The sequence below is a fragment of the Rattus norvegicus genome, chromosome 16, assembly GCF_036323735.1.
Source record: "Rattus norvegicus strain BN/NHsdMcwi chromosome 16, GRCr8, whole genome shotgun sequence".
Lineage (NCBI taxonomy): Eukaryota > Metazoa > Chordata > Mammalia > Rodentia > Muridae > Rattus > Rattus norvegicus.
This window is the reverse complement of record NC_086034.1, coordinates 40,051,172-40,063,825: the sequence shown is the minus strand read 5'-3', so window position 1 is coordinate 40,063,825 and position 12,654 is coordinate 40,051,172.

Sequence of the window (12,654 nt, the reverse complement as noted above, 5' to 3'; positions counted from 1 at the left end):
TCTCTTAAAGAAATACAGGAAAAAAATCAAACAGGTTAAAGAATTGAACAAAACGACTCAGGAACTAAAAATAAAAGTAGAAACAGTAAAGAAATGACAAAGGGAGGCACTGGAGGCAACCCTGGACATGAAAAACCTATGAAAGAGAGCAGGAATCACAGATGCAAGTATCACCAACCGAATACAAAAGATAGAAGAGAGAACATCAGGGGTTAAAAATACCATGCAAGACATAACAGTCAAAGACAAAAACAAAGCAAAAGTTCCTAATACAAAACATTCAAGAAATCCAGTATACATGAAAAGACCAAACCTAAGAATAGTAGATATAGAAGAGACCAATGATAATGAACTCCAAGGACCAGCAAACATCTTCAAAAAATTATAGAAGAAAACTTTCCTAACCTAAAGAAAGAGATGCCTATAAACAAACAGGATGTTTACAGAATACCAAGCAGATGGGAACAGAAAATAAATTCCTCCTATCACATAAAAATTAAAACACCAAATATATAAAACAAAGATAAAATATGGAAAGTGGTAAGGAAAAATATCAAATAACATATAAAGACAGACCTATGAGAATTATACCACACTTCTCAACAGATACTCTAAGAGCCAGAAGATCTTGGACAGATGCCATACAGATCCTAAGGGAACAAAAATGGCAGCCCAAGCTACAGTATCAGCAAAACTCTCAAAAACCATAGTGCCGCGCCCAACCACGACCAGCAAGGAAGACACGACCACAGGAGATCTTCTTCAAGCAGTTTTACTCAGGAACCTTGATACAACCCTCTGACTCTCTCTCTCTTCTGGCTCTCTCTCCCCAGGGAACACCCTGCACCATACTTAAATAGCTAGCACTGGCCAGTCCTAGCAAGCCACATGGGTCATGTAGATAGGCTGTCACTATGCAGAAGCTAGTGGGCCAGGCAGACATAGCCAAATAAGGACTTGTTTACTGCAAGGAGCGCTCACCGTTGGGAGGGTAGAAGGCGGAAACCAGCGCCATCTTTGAGGCGCGGCCTGTCGCAGCTCTCTACAGTTCCCCCTTTTTGTTTAATTAATCAAGCAGGCAAAGGCACTGCTGAGCGTGGCGACCCCCTCTGTCTTAGGATCATCCCTTCATTAAACCGGTCGTAGGACACCTCGTCGCCCACAAGGTTCCATGCCTTTAGGTAGAAGGGAAGTTGCCCGTCGCTGGGCAAGGTCACTCACATATACTCAGGGGCGAGGTGCAACTAGGTCTTCTGAATGACCGTAAGCCAGGCTTGAGGGGACTGTCCTGCTTCAATGGCTGTAAATGTCTGTACCACCATAGCCACATGCCGCCTCCGAACAAACGTCATTCTACAGAGACACCACAGGCTCACTAGGGAGACCAGCAGCAAGAGTCCAGCTAGGGCTCCCATACCCGCCCACTGCCTCAGATGATTAATAGCAGCAGCAATCCAAGATGACAATCGCGTAGCCAGTCTAGCATCTGTACATGTGGAGTTCACGGTCACAATGGCTACACGTAGCTGATCCATTAAGAAATCGAATTCTCCAGTCCAATTACCTAAAAAATAACTTGACAACTGTTTAGACAAATTAGAGGAGTGGCCTTAAAGGTCATGACGTATCGGCATGAGTCTCGGGAACACCGGTAGTATCCCCCACTGGGGTTCCGTTTTGACCAGCATTTGGGTCACACCAAGAAGTGTCAGCCACAGCAGGATCTTCATTCTTGTTGCACCTCCTGGTCAAACTTTCAGGGACCCACAACGGATCTTGCTGGTCCTGAGGAAACACGGAAACAGACCCTCTCCCCTGGATTTTCAAGGGCCAGCGAGAGCTCACTGGACGCTGCCAGAACCGTGACGCTTTCCAAGGCCCGGGCCCCTCTCTCGGGTTGAACCGAATCTAGGGTGCTCTGCCCCTTCTCATTGGCATATTCAATTAGAAAAGCTCTCCAATCTAGATACTGCCCTGGGCTAAGGCAGGTTGGTCCAATCATTAGGAGTCATGCAAAATCTGTGCAGAGCCTCTATCTGAGCTATGGTAAATGAGACCATAATGCCCTATGTCCTGACTGATTCCGCCAGGGACTTGATCACCTTAAAGTCTAAAGGCTCATGATACCTTTGTTGATTAGCATCCACATAAACAGGATTGGCCAGATGTAGTTCTGTGCAGACTGCCTTCCACACTTCTGGGCAGAATGCACTACCTGAAACTCTACTTCCTTCCTCTACAACATTGCAGGAAAGAGGAGCCGAGGGGAACTGCCCAGGAGGTTCCTCCACCATTTTAGGCTTTTTCCTTTTCTTCTTCTGTCTATTCCTTAGAGACTGTTTCCGCATTTGATCTATCAACACTTGTAACTCTTCTTCTGAATCTGTTTTGTCTGTTTCCTCCTCTGTATCTGTCTTTTCTGAGTCTGTCTCCTTTGTGCTTCCCTGCTTTTCTGACCTCTCCTCTTGAAGCATTTCTAGGGCAGCTTACCCCTTCTCTATAGCTGCCTGACAACATTTCTGATCCTCAAGGCAGCTACGCACTAAGCACCATACTATACGGACCCCAGGTCTTAGAGTCCCCCGTTCCCGGGCAAAATCAAGATCTTTCCCTAACTTGTCCCAGCTCGCCACCATGAGATTACCAGAGGCTGCGAACCAGGGTGCAATAGCATTGCATTCGCTCAAAAATCTCTCTATGGTGCTCCTTTTTAATTTTAGTGTCTTTCACTCAAACAGCTCTTGAAGAGCCAGAAAAATTGGACGAGACTGTGAGGTCCACATGACAAAAACTTTCTATGCTGCTACGGCTAAATTCACCGCTTGTCTTGCTACTTTCGGTTCGCTGCTACCACGAACTTTACTTTCGGTTCACTGCTACCGCAAACTTTACTTTTGGTTTGCTGCTACCGCGAACTTTACTTTCGGTTCGCTGTTACCGCGAACTTTACTTGCCCACTACCCTGAGACTTTATAGCTGCTTATTTCCCGCAGTCCTTATTGTCCCACCTTACCTTGGGAACTTTCCAGCGCTGCCCTGACTGCAAGAAGTTCTGATCTCAGAGAGAGTTGAGTCCCTTTACGGTGGATTCGAGGAGTTCCCCAGATGGGCCACCACTTGCCGCGCCCAACCTCGACGAGCAAGGAAGACACAACCACAGGAGATCTTCTTTAAGCAGTTTTACTCAGGAACCTTGATACAACCTTCTGACTCTCTCGCTCTTCTGGCTCTCTCTCCCCAGGGAACACCCTGCACCATACTTAAATAGCTAGCACTGGCCAGTCCTAGCAAGCCACGTGGGGCATGTAGATAGGCTGTCACTATGCAGAAGCTAGCGGGCCAGGCAGACATAGCCAAATAAGGACTTGTTTACTGCAAGGAGCGCTCACCGTTGGGAGGGTGGAAGGCGGAAACCAGCGCCATCTTTGAGGCACGGCATATCGCAGCTCTCTACACCATAGATCAAGAACGAAGTTATATTCCAAGAAAAAACCAAATTTAAGTGATATCTTTATTCTAATCCAGCCCTACAGAGGATAATAGATGGAAAGGTCTAACACAAGGAGGGAAAAATGCACCCAAGAAATAGCATGAAATTAATCTTCACATGACAAAACCAAAAGAAGAGAAACACACAAATATAATTCTAAATTCTACCTCTTACAACAAAAATAATAAGAAGCAACAATCATTGGTCCCTAACATTTCTCAACTTCAATGGATTCAATTTCCTAACAAAAAGACATAGGCTAATACACTGCTTAGGTAAACATGACCCAGCATTTTGCTGCATACAGGAAACACACTTCAGTGACAAAGACAGAATGACCTCAAATTAAAAGGCTGGGAAAAAATTTCCAAGCAAATGGTCCCAAGAAGCAAGCTGGAGTAGTTACTCTAATATCCAATAAAATAGACTTTCAACCAAAAGTTGTCAAAAAAAAAAAGATAAGGAAGGACACTACATACTAATCAATGCAAAAATCCACCAAGAAGAATTCTCAATTCTGAACATCTATGCTCTAAATGTAGGATTACCCACATTTGTAAAAGAAACATTACTGAAGCTCAAAGCACACATTGCTCCTAACACAATAATAGTAGGAGATTTCACGATTTTCACTCTCACCAATAGACCAATCATGGAAACAGAAACTGAACAGAGACACAGTAAAACTAATAGAAGGTGTGAAACAAATGAATTTCATATTTTCTACATAACACAAAACAAAAGAATATATCTTCTCAGTACCTCGTGGTACCTTGTCAAAAATAAATGATATAATCGTACACAAAACAAACCTCAACAGATAAAAGTACATTGTATCAATCCCATGTATTCTATTGGACAGCACAGTGTTCATAGCAACAAAAACAACAGAAATCCCACATACACATGGAAGCTGAACAACTATCTACTCAATGATAATTTGCTCAGGGAAGAAACAAAGAAAAAAAGAAATGACATTTTAGAATTTAATGAAAAAAAAGAATTTAATGAAAATGAAAGCACAACAAATCCATAATTAAGGGACATAATGAAAGCTGTCATAAGAGGAAAACTCATAGCCTTGAGTTCCTCCATAAAGAAATTGGAGAGATCACACATTACAAGCTTAAGAGTATCTAAAAGTTCTAGAAACAAAAAGAAGCAAGTACACCGAAGAGCAGTAGACAGCAGAAAATAATCAAACTCATAGCTGAAATTAACCAAGCTGAAACAAAAAGAACTGTACAAAGAATCAACAAAACCAGGAGCTGGTTCTTTGAGAAAAACAACAAGATAGATAAATTTTTGGCCAAACTAATTGGAGCGCACAGAGAAAATATCCAAATTGACAAAATTGGGAACAAAGAGGGAGACAATAACAACAGAAACTGAGGGAATTCAAAAAACTATCAGATACTACTATAAAAGTCAATATAAAGAAAGTGGAAAATCTTGATGAAATGGATGATTTTCTAGACAGATACCAGGTACCATAGTGAAATTTGGATCAGATAAACCATCTAAACAGTCCCATAACCCCATGGAAATAGAAGCAGTCATTAGAAGTCTCACAACAACAACAACAACAACAACAACAACAACAACAACAACAACAACAACAACAACAAAATGCCCTATTCCACTAAATAGAAACAGAAAAAAAATTATTTAATTCTTTCTATGACACTATAGTTATGCTGATAAATAAACCACAGAAGGACCCAACAAAGAAAGAAAATGTCAAACCAATTTCCCTTATGAATATTGAATCAATAATACTTAATAAAATTCTCACAAATCAAATCGAAGTATACATCAAAATGATTATTCACCATGATCAAAATGGCTTCATCCCAGGAACAAAGGGTTGATTCAATATACAGAAATCCATCTATGTAATCCACTATTTTAAACAACTCAAAGAAAAAAACTGACAAAAACTGACATGATCATCTCATTAGATGCTGAAAAGTCTTTGACAAAATACAACACACCTTCATGCTAGAAGTCTTGGAAAGATCAGGATTTGAGGTCCACACCTAAACATAATAAAAGCAGTTTACAGCAAACCATTATTGAACATTAAAGTAAATGTGAGAAATGCAAAACAATCCCATTAAAATCAGGGAAAAATCAAGACCGCCCATTTTCTCCCTATCTATTCAATGAAGTACTCGAATTTCTAGCCAGCGCAATTAGACAACAAAAGCAGATTGAAGAGATACAAATTGGGCAGGAGGATATGCAGATGATATGATAGTATACATAAGCAACCCCAAAAATTCTACCAGAGAGCTCCTATAGCTGATAAACAACATCAGCAAAGTGGCTGGATATAAAATTAACTCAAACAAAGAGGAAGTAGCCTTCCTCTACTCAAAGATACATGGGCTGAGAAACAATTACAGATATAAATGAGTGGAATGATTAAAAAATGGGAAAAATAATCCCCATCATACAGAGGTAAAATGCACGTGCGCGCGCGCACACACACACACACACACACACACACACACACACACACACACCCCAAAGCCACAAACTGTGAGTCAAAATATGAGCTTGGACACATGACTTAAGTGGTGAAGATGTATCTCATCGAGCACAATGGACTGACTTTAATCCCCAGAAACTACAAGGCAGAAGGAGAAAACAGTTTCTCATAAGTTGTCTTCTGACCTCCATATGTACATTTGGGCATGTACACCATGATCATGGCACTGGCACATACCCATGTACATGTACATGTAGAAAAAATAAAATACAATGGTGATGGTTTTTAAGGCTAAAGTAAACCTACTTTAATTATGTGAAATTCAATTATTTTAGGTAAATAAGCAGAACAGATGAGAAGTAATTATTTCCGTGGGTTATCTCTTAAATGAAATATGATTTTCTTAACAAAAGAGGAAATAAGAAAATGAAAAGGCAATGTACCAACTGAATAAATAATGTTTGTAAATTATTTACCTAATAAGTGCTTAATAGTCAAGTCTAATGAACACTAGCAAAACAAAGTATCTAACATGGTAAAACAGTTAAAGCAGACATAAAAAGAAAGTAGCTGAATAGATATAAGACAAGGCTTAAGAGAATAAAGCCAATGTATATCATGTATTTAATAGATGACATTAGTAACTTAATTATTCTTCAAAATGGCTCAAGTAAAAAATTTATTTTTTAAAATTTCAAACTAGATGTGTTAAAGCTAAGAGCTATTAAATAAACATGCTATTAGTTACTGAGCTGAGAATCGAATCCTGTTCTTTTCTTTAAATTTCATATAGTTGGTTCTGTTTTCAAGCTGAGGAGAATGCCCAAAGGGAAGAAGGACAATAGGAAGAGGGTGGCCCCTTCCCTATGAACCAAGAAGAAGCAGGAGGCCAAAACAGTGGAGGACACCCTCTATTTGAAAAAAGTCCTAAGGTCTTCTACATTTGACTGGACATCTAGTCCAGACAAGCTCTCACGTACTTCATGAAATGCCCCTCGTAAGTCAAGCTGTATTGACAAAGGGATATCCTCTGTGAGCATCAACATACCTAACTGTCAAAAACTGTTTCACCATGTCCCATACAGGCAAATAGACGTCTAGCTATTTAGGCTTTTTCACATGTACAAGCTAGAGAAAAATCATAAGCAGAAGCAGAGCTATTGATTAGTGCTCAGAAGAGAGATGGAGGAAAAGAGGATGTCTCCTCTGTGATACCATCCTCCTTTCCAGCAGGGGTAAATAAAATCATTACCTTTGTGGAGAACAAAAGAGCTCAGGTGTTGATGAAACCAAAGAGGTAGGCCCCATTGAGATGTTTGTCTTCCTGCTTGTCCTGTGTTTAAGATGATATCCCCCTAACTGCAGCATTAAGAGGAAGGTTACACAGAGGCTGGCGTTCCACAGAAAGATATGCACCCTTTTTATCTTCACATAGGTTAACTTGGAAAACATCAGCACTTGAGCTAAACTGGTAGACTATATCAGAGCCAATTACAATGATAGACACAGTGAGATCTGCTGAACTGGAGAGACAGTATGCTGACCCTCTCTGGCTCATGTAGCCAAGCTGGAAAAGCAAAGGCCAAAGAACCAACCACTGAGCTGGGCTAAATAAACAATGCTAAGGTTTATTCACATAAATATAATTTAAAACTTGCTCTAAAAATGTATACTGTTAACCTAATATCCTTCCTCCATTTTCATCTTCAACTTTAATGTAATTACTCCTGTCATCATCTGACACTCTACTAAGGTATATAATCAAGGTGAGAGAAAATCATATTTGTGATATGCATAAATACAATCCTGATAGGTAGAATAGTATTTATGGACACTAAAAATTAGAATAATAATGAGAAAAAACTATGAAAGATTAATCCTCTATAGATGCTAAATAATCCCTGGAAATAATGCAAAAATTAGTTTATAGATCACTTTATAAAAACGACATTCTTTAAAAGGATGTTGCCTTTAACAACTTTTATTAGAACTAGAAAAAGTGTTAAAAAATATATTCTTTAACAGTTGGTTGACCTGCTCAAATGAATAAGATTGCATGTTTTACATTTTTATGCATAACTGAAGATAGTGGCATATTGATTGAATAGGCCTATGGGAAAGGAAGAAACAGAACAGAATTAATCACATGAATTTAACATTTATTAAAATTAATACTAACTATAGTTTCATAATGAATAAATACATTTTTCATTAATTTTAAAATAGACCAATAGTTAATGTAACTGTTTAATGGTAAATATTTTACATTTTTACTTTAAAAACTATCTTACTCTGTGTATAGAAATATAATCTGTATATTGAACAACACTATAGTAGAATAATTTAATATTGATTTAAACATAAGATAAAATTTAAGTATTTTAAAATATACAATAACTATATTTTATATAACTTTTTTGCCAGATGTAATTGGCATCTTGAAAGCTTTCTACTGTATAAGCTCACCCTTTCTATTTCCTTCTGAACTCTGGCTTGTTCAACTCAACTGATCTGGCCCAAATTCCTTTTCAAGTTCATTGATTCAAATTGGATTCCTTTGGCTTCTCTCTGAATTGCTGTGTTTGAAAATACTACCTTCAAAGTGAACCGTACTAAGTGCACTGCAGTGAACTCAACGGAACTGCACTCCCTGAAGTACCCTCCCGTCCCTACTCACTTTCCACATCTCTCTTAAGTTGCCTGTCTTTCCTGTCTGATCTCATAAGAATTGGGCTAATCCAATCTCTGACTCATTCTGTCAAATATTTCTCTGATTCACCATTTGTTTGCAAAACTTTCAAACTTGACTGTTTCCTTCTATAAACTAACCTCACTTTCTTTGTTAGGGATTAAATATGTGAACTAAGGGTAGGTCTGTATTCCACCCAGATATAGATTATCTTCGGATGTGGCCCCTTATCAGAGCAGCCATGTTACAATTCCTCTTTAATATAAAGCTAATTGCTTCTCTAATTCTATGGGTTACGTAGACTTTTATAAACATGAAGTTACAAGCTGAATATGAGGTATAGGTATGCTATGCGCAAGATTTATCAATGCTAATACAGAGATATATATGATACAGAAACAAATGTATACTATAAACAGTAATACTAGTAACATATTAATAATATATTCTAATTAACATATTGTTGTGTATAATACTTCAAAATAATTGTAAAAAATAATTTCGCACTACAAAATAATAACAAAAACATGAAATTGCTTAAGTCTCTTTTTTCTTGTTAGCAAAATAGGTTTTAATTCGAAGCTTTTAGTAGATAATTTACCTTGGAAAGGAATACGTGGAAGCAAATTATGTTTAAACACCTGAACTTCTTGACATATTTTTATAAAAATAAACAGTAACACATAATATCATGAAATAGCAACTATTCTGGTAAGTTGAGAAACCAGTTGACAATAAAGAAAATCTATTTATTGTCTTTCATCCTAAAGCATAGAAGTGTTTTGCTTTCATTACTACCTACAAAGAACTCTTTTTAATTACTTTTCTCTTTTAATCTCCATGGGACGATATAGTTTAGTATATGTAAATGTATTCAAAATTACTAATAAGTATGTTATGTCTATCCCCTCAGGAATTAAAACAAAGTTCTGGAAATATGTGTGCACATTTACATAATATTCATCCTGGATTTTAGCACTGTTTACTGGATTTCAAAAATAGCTTTAAAGAAATAAGTGATGTTAACTTTGGGAGATTATCTCCATTTTCTAGAAGAATGTAAGTTATTAGAAGAAAAAAATGGTAGGCAGAAGGTAAATGCAAGTCACATTCTATTAAGCATATATATTAAAGTGATAGCCAATTCTCAATATATATGTTTAAGTAGGATAATTGCTGCATCGGACAAAATGTACCAACAAAAATATATTAAATATGCTTTCATTCTCCATTAATTATCTCAATATTTAAAGCAAATATATTGTAATTATATATAGAAAGAGATAGATATTAACATATAGACATTCAATTTCTGTTGCAAGAATATAATATAGAGTCTCACTGTATAAGTGTTGTTTAGATAACAAGTGAGAATATAAGTATCTACTATTTATAGGTATGAGTTGGAAAGTTAAGAAAGAAATAATTGTCTTTTGAAAATGTTGTAAATTTTGAGTTGACCAACTACTCCTAGATAGAAGGTTTGGACTAGATTGTGGTACATTCACTCAGTGACATCCCATGGTGGTAGGGGTTGGGGGGATTGATTTTCTCTTTCCCATCAGGTATCAATTGCAAATAACTTTGTTGTTTTTGTAAATGTATTTGTAAAATACATTTTGTAGTTGTAAAAGTTAATGTAAAAAGGAATTTATAAAAGTATCTTTTATTTGCTTGGTGTAATTGTCACCTCAGAGGCTTACTGCTAATAAGCTCATCCTTTCTAGTTCTTTCTGAACCCTGGCTCGCTGGTTCAACTCAGCTGTTCTGGCTCAAACACTCCAAGATAACTGTTTCTATCTGGTTCTCTCCACTTCTCCCTGAATTGCTCTGCTCAACCTCCAACTAACTCTTGTTCTAATTTTCTGGCTCCTTCTTGTTTTCTGTCTTCAACTGCCTTTGTTGACCTGTTCAGATGTTCATGACGTCATGAACAAGCTCAACTCCACTGCCCTGCATTTACCGCACTGACTCCCAATACACTCAACTCAAACTCACTGAAGAAATAAACTCGACTCAACTGAACAGAATGACCTGATCTTTCATCCTCCATGCTCTTAAATAGCTTCTTATCTGAAAATTGGGCATATCTTTTCTCTGATTCACTGAGTCAATTCATTTGTTCATCACTTTGTCTGTCCCTCAGTTAGACTTCATGGCTTGCAATTAAAGGTATCTACTAAAGAATTCCAGCTAGAAGAATCAAAGGTGTATATTAAGTGTATGTCTACATTCCATTAGGATCACACAGACCTAGAAGATCATGGATGTCATCAGAGCAGCCATATTGTGGGTTAAATTTTCTTTACAGATTTTGATTTCTATTTTTTGATGGAAAGAAAGAGCATGAATTTGGTGGAGAGTAATATTTTAGAAAAATTAGAGGAGAAACAATATGATAACATGGTATTTTAATAAAAATACAAAATTATTATATGTGTTATGATTATTTTTTTTCTTTTTTTTCCTTTATTAACTTGAGTATTTCTTATATACATTTCGAGTGTTATTCCCTTTCCCAGTTTCCGGGCAAACATCCCCCTCCCCCCTCCCCTTTCTTATCGGTGTTCCCCTCCCCACCCTCCCCACATTGTCCCCCTCCCCCCAACAGTCTAGTTCACTGGGGGTTCAGTCTTAGCAGGACCCACGGCTTCCCCTTCCACTGGTGATCTTACTAGGATATTCATTGCTACCTATGAGGTCAGAGTCCAGGGTCAGTCCATGTATAGTCTTTAGGTAGTGGCTTAGTCCCTGGAAGCTCTGGTTGCTTGGCATTGTTGTACTTTTGGGGTCTCGAGCCCCTTCAAGCTCTTCCAGTTCTTTCTCTGATTCCTTCAACGGGGGTCCTATTCTCAGTTCAGTGGTTTGCTGCTGGTATTCGCCTCTGTATTTGCTGTATTCTGGCTGTGTCTCTCAGGAGCGATCTACATCCGGCTCCTGTCGGTCTGCACTTCTTTGCTTCATCCATCTTGTCTAATTGGATGGCTGTATATGTATGGGCCACATGTGGGGCAGACTCTGAATGGGTGTTCCTTCAGTCTCTGTTTTAATCTTTGCCTCTCTCTTCCCTGCCAAGGGTATTCTTGTTCCCCTTTTAAAGAAGGAGTGAACCATTCACATTTTGATCATCTGTCTTGAGTTTCATTTGTTCTAGGCATTTAGGGTAATTCAAGCATTTGGGCTAATAGCCACTTATCAGTGAGTGCATACCATGTATGTCTTTCTGTGTTTGGGTTAGCTCACTCAGGATGTTATTTTCCAGTTCCAGCCATTTGCCTACGAATTATATAAAGTCGTTGTTTTTGATAGCTGAGTAATATTCCATTGTGTAGATGTACCACATTTTCTGTATCCATTCCTCTGTTGAAGGGCATCTGGGTTCTTTCCAGGTTCTGGCTATTATAAATAAGGCTGCAATGAACATAGTGGAGCACGTGTCTTTTTTATATGTTGGGGCATCTTTTGGGTATATGCCCAAGAGAGGTATAGCTGGATACTCAGGCAGTTCAATGTCCAATTTTCTGAGGATCCTCCAGACTGATTTCCAGAATGGTTGTACCAGTTTGCAATCCCACCAACAATGGAGGAGTGTTCTTCTTTCTCCACATCCTCGCCAGCATCTGTTGTCCCCTGAGTTTTTGATCTTAGCCATTCTCACTGGTGTGAGGTGAAATCTCAGGGTTGTTTTGATTTGCATTTCCCTTATGACTAAAGATGTTGAACATTTCTTTAGGTGTTTCTCAGCCATTCGGCATTCCTCAGCTGTGAATTCTTTGTTTAGCTCTGAGCCCCATTTTTTAATAGGGTTATTTGTTTCCCTGTGGTCTAACTTCTTGAGTTCTTTGTATATTTTGGATATAAGGCCTCTATCTGTTGTAGGATTGGTAAAGATCTTTTCCCAATCTGTTGGTTGCCGTTTTGTCCTAACCACAGTGTCCTTTGCCTTACAGAAGCTTTGCAGTTTTATGAGATCCCATTTGT